We start from the raw sequence: 8,326 nt of genomic DNA, 5'->3' as shown, positions 1-8,326 counted from the left end.
CAATTGTGGAATAAATGATACAACGATCAAAATCTTTCATCGCTTTCTATTTATTATTTTTTAAAATTTCATAAAACTTGTGTGAAAATTTTAAAAAGAAAAGGTAAGGGTTACTCTTCCCTAAAATAATAGTGTATCAAGATTTTTTCACCACGTCTGTCTTCTATGGAGATGAAATCTAGTTCTTCTCATCCAGCTATCATGAATTCTTCACAACAATAGTTCTGCTGTTATATTCTAGCGACACATATTTGGTATACAATGATAGGACTCCTAGATCTGGTGAAAATATGTCTTTCTTGACGAAGGGAAATCCAATAATCTTGATCCAATCCACGTGTTTTGTTTGACTTTCTATTTTTGCTTAGTCTGTCAGGGTTTAGCCTAAGACAATATTATTCGGGTACATCTCGATGTTGCCTAGTGTTTGTTCTTTAGTTTTGTAATTCCTTTGCTAGTATTTGTAAATTCTTAAACTGTTAACGTTACACTAAAGTGTAATATTTGTTACTATGGAATGAAGTACTAGGATTTAAACCCTTTATCAAAATAAAAGCGTACCCCTACCCCAATCCATGACAAGTCCGGACCACACCATCGCCACCTCCGAAACCTTTGCCATGTCTCTTGGCTCATTGTCTATTATTTTAAAGATTGATTGATTTTAATCATTTGCTTGCTGAAGCCACACGTATAATCATTCAATTAGATTGTGTGAGATTTGGCTCTTAAGAGACATGTCCTGATATATACATATACGAAGTTTCTTAAGAAATAACATTGTAAGTATTTCATGCAAAATGCCGGCCATTGGCTCTCCTCAATCGCATCATTTAAAATTTGAAATTTCGTGGAGTTGACATGCCAATTCACTACAAGTTATGCATGCTGCATGCATTAATATGGAGAGATCATGCAATCACGTCAGCAAAAAGAATCTAATCAAAGATAGATACTTTCTTAATTTCATCCATCACCTTTTCCTTTTGCCCTAGATCTCTTTATCTTGTACGGAATGGCGGCATCATTATCTTGTACGGGATGGCTGGTATTTTTTACAACTTTTCATGCACACTAGTAACTCCTTTTAGGTCGGCAAAACATTAATTAATATTTGGATGTTCCATAAGACGTAAGATTGCACTAATTAAGAGTCACCTTTAAGCTATGATTCCTGTCTAGCATTAAGGCATCTCGTCCATATTACGCCTTCTATTTATTAAAAGATTTAATAAAGGATATGTGATTATCCATGGTTTTTTGAAAAATTAATAAAATTTAGAAACTAAGCTATCAATCAAGGGGAAAATATCAAGCTAGCTAGCTAGCATGCAATTCCAATAAAGAAAAGTGGGCATAAAACTTTATTGATTGGAAAACATCTGTGATTAGGATATAACGTTTTGGCTTGTGATTTTGATAATATGGATGTTATGACTCAAAGTCCTACATCTGTTGGGACAAAGCCAATCAAGTGGTTTATATGGGCAAACTCAATCTTAAGAGCACTTACATCAGTTTCCTTTAACAGATTCTCTAAAATACAGACAAAATGCCACTTTCCCTTATTTTATAGATTACCTATCCAACCAACACTGCATCAGACTACCTATCATATTCTCTACTACATAAAAATAATATTTCTTTCTCTTTCCTTTGTTTATTCTATTAATATAAACTACTTCTATTTAAAATAATAAATTAATTTCATTTAAAAAAATAGATTAATTATATTTAATTTTAATCAATTAATGTTATTTAAAATATTATTAATGTTATTAAAAACTGGAGAAGTTTAACTCTTTTTTTTTGGCTTGATTTCATGATCTGGGGAAGAAGAGATGTTGTTGAAGAGAGAGAGGAGGAGAGAGAAAGAGTAGAAAGAGAAAGAGTAGAGAGAGAAAGAGTAGAGAGAGTAAAGTAATAAAAACATATTATTTTATGTTTAGGGAAGTGAATAGTGATTCTCTAGATTTAGGGAACAACTGTTCATCTTCTGTAAAATAGGGGAACAGAGCTCTATTTTGACAAGTTCTCTATAATCGTTCCGTATTTTATAGACAGATTCATGTTTAGGTAATCTGATGTGGATGCTCTAACATGTAACAAAACCTTTTCTTAGCGCAAGTGAGTTGGACTTTACCCATATATAAATCACTTAGTTGGCTTTGTCCCAACCAATGTGGGCGTTTGAGTCTAACAATGGGCATACTCTCTTTTAGTGAATTAAAACACTTGTTCAATTTCCAGAAACTCTTGGACAGGATTGCTTGATGATCAACTCAGCCCATACATAAAAAAGAAGAACACACGTGTAGGGCTTGTGACACGTACAAAGGAAGGATATATGCTAAGATTCCCTGCATTTCAGTGCACTCTATCCAAGTGGTCGTGTCGAGATTAAAAAAGCACCAAATCCACAACCACCGATGGTCTCGCACCATCGTAGTGGGCTCTCACGAGAGCCTAAAAGGGCTTGGACCACGCACGTTAACAAAAAAGCCCCTAACTCAAGTACCCTCACACACACGTGTCAATCTCTTGACCATGCTACGTTGCAGTACTCTCTTATTCGCAGATTGTTGGCTCCCAATATTATGGCCTGAAGTGGAAAGGCTCAGTAAGGAATTCTTCCAAACATATTCTTGTTAAATAAAGTGGCATAAGAATTCCTTTACACATGGATACTCTAGAAAAGGGAATCGTGGTATCACTGCTCGTTTCTGTCAGTAGTTTGATCGAGAGTATGGTACGGTATTATTGATGAGTATTGATTATTTTTAGTATGGAGTATAATTGTATTTTTTGGTGCCTATATAGCCGGCTATAAAGGGAAAACCCTAGATCAATTGTACATATGGAATTTCTCACAGTAAAAACAGTCATAGATTCTGTGGGCGTAGACACTCTTGTCGAACCACGTAAATCTCATGTTCTCTTCTTTATCTCTGTTTTTGATTGCTCTGTATGTATGTGTTGCTATATCATCTGTGTTGTTTGCGAGATTCTATTTTCAACAATTATGGCATTTTCTCACACCCTCCCTTTTTCAGTTGCCACAAAATGGATCATCCAATCAGATGTAATAATGGGGGAGGAGATCTTCTGTTGATAGAGAACAACAAAGAAGGGTTGTGTGTTAGAATTTAACAGGGCTTTTGCTGTAAAAGCGTTCGTAAAAGCAACACTTGTTGGAGGGGAATATCTCCCCTTTATTTTCTTGCTTTTCCCCATTACTCATTCTTTCCCTTGATTTTTCCTAGAAAATAAATTTTCTAAAAAAGTACGTAGGGATTTTGCTTTTGATGACGTACGTCCTTCAGGATCTAAAATAAGCATGAAAGTTAAAAAAAAATGCGATCGCAAGTGTTCCACACATTGTGTTTTCAGTACAATATTGTCATATATATATAACTAAGTCTATAATATGTTTCTGATCATAAGTCATAATGCACGTAGCCTTTGTTTGTACGTGCGCACTAGACTCGACCACGGCCCACGATGAGCTTTATAAAGAAAACACTTTTGGTCGTCTCAATTATTATATTTGAGAGGGATTATTCAAATTAATATTATTAATCTCTATTTTAGTTCTCAATCATGGCCCTAACCTTGGTCAACTATATTTTCTTTTTTAATTAAAACAATATATAATACTCCCAATAACAAGGAATTATTAATCAATTAATGAGCCCTTTATGTGGGGAGTTAACTTTATATTTTAGGGTTGTCGACTAGAAAAGGGTTAGGCCACATGAAATCACTCGCACATAAACCTTTTTTCACTCCCCAACCAAAAAAGAATTAAAGCTTAAAAAGTTACAGCCAACATATATCTTGAAAATTCAAGTAAAATCACATTAAAGACATTAATTGTTTATTTTGAGCCACAAATCCATAAGATTTTTTTTTATGAGGCGTTGTTATTGGTTCTTAAATCAGAAAATGCATGTGTCCTTGTCTAAGAAGTGTAAAATCTTTATTTATAAATGGCTCGTTTGGGTAGGTGAATGCGACATGTAATATATTAGTCGTGACAAAGTGAAAATGAGTGAACTTGTGCAAATAGTTACTTCACATGCATTCGTGAACGCAGGAACTGATGAAGAGAATATTCCAGCTGAAACGAGCCGTTTTAATGACCCAATAAAGGGGGTGGGGGTCGCTGGCCTGCATAGAAGAAATGAATGGTGGGTAGAAAGAGTCAAAATTCGTGATGTACCGGCCCTCAGAGTCTCAAAGTTATAAAAGTATTTGCCAATTAGTGGTACGTCATATATACATACAGGGACCTCTGAGTGGATTAAGTTGATGCCTTTTATAGTAAAATACACGTAATATGAATAATATACTCCACTCGTCCAAATTCCAATTATTTCCTTGCTCTGTCGTTTCAGACTCAGTTACAGTGTAAGTGTGGAATTAAATCACAGACTCATGACAGCAGAGAGAATATTTTTGGCCTTCGTTAATTAAAGCTGGCGACCACAGAATCTCATGCTTTCTTTTCCCATTAACGCCTGGTCTCCCTTTCTGTGACATTTGTTTTTTATTAAAGCACACCATTACATATATATAGAAGCAACTTTGCAAATGGCATTTCGGTAGGCTGTCTACACGAGAAGACAGATATTCATTTTTTTTTTCTCTATTTGGTGGATCTATACTTTGATTCTCAATGTTGTGGCTGAGAAAAATGCATCCCGCACTACATATCGGATTTTGTCTTTCGGTGCATTAGTTATTGGAAAAAAAAGTTTGTCGATGCCTTGTGCGAAATTATTATTTTTTTTGGTAAGTTAGGATTAATTCACATAGATTTTCTTACTTCCCGGTCCTCTCATACTAGGTTAAGGGTCTCTCAATGCTCTAACGTTCACACTGGATATCGACCTCGGAGATGTTAAGAGTTCGGAATCTATGTGAAATTTTGTACATTGATGTCTATAATCAAAATTGAATAGGCTTTTATATCAATGTGTTTTATGGCAGATGTACTCGGTAAATTTTCAATTTCTATCGCAAGATGCAGATGATGGCGTACGTTTGCCAACTAGAAGTTAAAATATTAGTGCAAATTGTCGTTTTTATCTAAAGTATGATGCTTGAAGTAAATTCTTTTCAAAGCTTTACAGCCAAAAAATGTAATTAATTAAGTAATTAAAGACACTAAATCCTATTCTTACTTACATTTCTCCAATAAGAAAGCACTCTTTATTTTGGCCATTCTTAATTTCTCATTAGATGATGTTGATATATGTATGATATAATAGTAATGTACGACAACATAATGCATTCAAATTCATTTAAAGCTACCATATATTACACCCGAGTCACAAGTTGGAGTGGTAAGGATGGTATGTATCACCCTAATTATCAGGGTTCAATTTTCTCTCTCCGTTTAAAAAAAAGAAGCTACCATATATTAATTCTGAATAAATAGGTCAACAATATAGACTCTCTTTTTTTCTTAATCACTTATTAATAAAACTATGAAAATGTTCATTTGCATAGTCAAAATGATTTATAAATCAGGTCCAACGGTATTAATTGATGCATCCTAATCCAATAACTTTACGCATAGCTACTCAAGATACGCTAAAGTATCATAGTATTAATAAGATAAGATTAAAAATTAGCTTATGCTCGAGTGCGATTCTCCATCCTTAAAACTTGTTATGCTGATTGGTTATGACGGTATAATACAATACATAGATTGAAATTTAATATATATATATATATATACGCAAAAAATGTCTAGGTTTTGCTATCAAAATAAAATAACAGTAATATTTTATGATGAACATATATTGAGAATTTCCATCATTTAACTTGTTCGGAATCCTAAGGAGTGGCTATCATTAGGTCAATTGTTAAGAAATGACATGACATGGCTATATATATATAATGAAACCCACCATGAATTATAAAAAAATATGTAAAATATATAGGAATTGATATGCGAAATGTATATTAGTAGTCTTAGACTTTGAGTAGTATTGAATATTTTTTCACCGACAAAAAAGCATACTAATTAAGTTTTAGGGTTATTCTCATATAATATTGGGGTACGTGACTGATCAGCCAATAAAATGAGAGCATTAATCCCTTCTCAACTTTTAATTTTTTTTTAATGAAGTTTCTCAGGGTAATGTTGCCCTTTTCAAAACTTTTAATTTTTTTTATATTGTCCCGTACAAATTAATGCCGTCTTGTCTGACCCTGGCAGATATTATTATTTGAGATTGTACATAAATAAAACTATGAAAGCCAACCAACGTAAAGATTGCGCTCAAACCTCCTTTTTGCGATATTCCAGACGTCCATTCCCATATAATATACAATATGAAATAATATATAAATATCTAACTAGAAGTCGTATTTCAATCTCAATCTAATTTTTTAAAACAAAAAAAAGATTATTATGCCTTATTGTTTTCAAGAGATTATCTATTAACAATAATGGAATAAATAATATTACAATTAATATTGTTATGTATGGTTACTATTGTTAATTATTAAGTATACATATATATATATATATATTATTAAGTACACACACATATATATATATATATATATATATATATATATTGTAAATTTTGGTGGGACTACAGCTAGGGTAGTCCCCCTTATAAAACTCTCCAATGAAGCGTAAGTGTGTCATTCATTATCCCTAATTTACGACTTAATTTCTTTCAGGAAAGACCATATGAATAAAGTCTTTATAATTTTAATATTTGTTTAACCGATAATGACATCTTACAAACTTGTCCTTCAAACATCTTATATGAGCCTAAGTTCAGACCGTCAAGCTTGCACGCACAAAAAATTTCCACCTAACGAATGGGTAAATTGGGCCAAAACCCAGTGCTTGGCAACAACAACACTGCTTCTAGTGAAAATCGAACTAATACAAATTTATCCTTTAAACATCTAGTATGAGCTTAAATTTGAACCATCAGCTCCTCATGCACGTAAAATTTTCATCCAATGATAGGATAAGTTGTGCCAGAATTCAGTGTTTGGCTACAAGAATATTGCTTCTAATAGAAATCGAACTCAAAACTTTCCGAGTCCATATTGTTTAACACATAGAGATTCATCACTAAACTACTACCCAAGTGGTCTTCATTTTAGTCCTTTTCATTTTTGAAAAAGTAACTATTATATCAGTAAATTATACCGAAATCATATTATATATACGAGAATAATAGCGTAAATATACAAAAATGATAAAGGTCTCAAAAGCTATCATCCAAAAAATATTCCGACAATGTGTGACAATAATTTATTGGGTGTGATTTTCAATGGAGTCCTTGCTATAATGTCACGACACCCAATAAATAAATGTCTAGATGTTGGGTTGTGTAGCACTTCTGGTAACGTGTACCAAACACGACAACGAACTTTGACGCCCACTGGTTCGGAGATATTTTGGAGTTATATTGTTTTATGCAAATTGATTGAGATGAATCTTAGGGTTTAGCCGTGTAGGGTAGTAGATAAGGCTTTGTAGGTTTGAGTGGCATTGCTTTGGTCACGTAGGCTAGGGAGACAAAGCGCATCCGAGTCGTTTTCTCTTTAATTACGTTCCTCGATCGTTTGTTGGCAAAGCATTGACGTTGGTTTCTTGGCAAATAATAAGTATATATAATGGTACAAAGTGTTCAACATTAGTACCTTTTGGTATGAGCGATGGATATATATTGGATAGCTTCAAAATGATAAAGATTTCAATGATAATCATCTCAAAAATATCTCAGTAGTAGTGTGTAACACTCATTCATTGGTGTGATTTTTAATGGATCCCTTACTATGATGTCACCACAACCAATAAATAATTATCCCACGCCGTTGAATGCTTATGAGATGGTTATCACTGGAATCCCTAAGATTGTTGTTTTCATATACATATATACCCATATGATTTCTCATGAACTAAAAATGCAAGACAGATTGAGAGGACAGGCCATGCAAAATGAGGGACACAAAAACAAAGAAGTGACGCATTCAGCATTCATGTAGCATTAGTGCAAAAAAAGTGGAATGATTCCTTTGCTTCCTTCTTAAGCCAATTCTCGTCCCCTAATTAGGTGTCTCTATCGGACTTACCTAATTAGTAATATAGCTTATATGTATATATGATTGGTTATGTTTTTCTCCTTTGAGTAGTAAGGGCCCTATGCCTGGGATTTTAATTATTCACATTGATATGAGCATGGCTTTCATTGTCATAGTACCTACTATTATTCTCTATATCTATCTTGTTATGAATTTGATTTTTTTTAGACAAAAGATATATAATTGGATTCGTAAACCTCAT

This window comes from Tripterygium wilfordii, chromosome 2 (genome assembly GCF_013401445.1).
Source record: "Tripterygium wilfordii isolate XIE 37 chromosome 2, ASM1340144v1, whole genome shotgun sequence".
NCBI lineage: Eukaryota > Viridiplantae > Streptophyta > Magnoliopsida > Celastrales > Celastraceae > Tripterygium > Tripterygium wilfordii.
Note: the sequence above shows the minus strand (reverse complement) of the source record.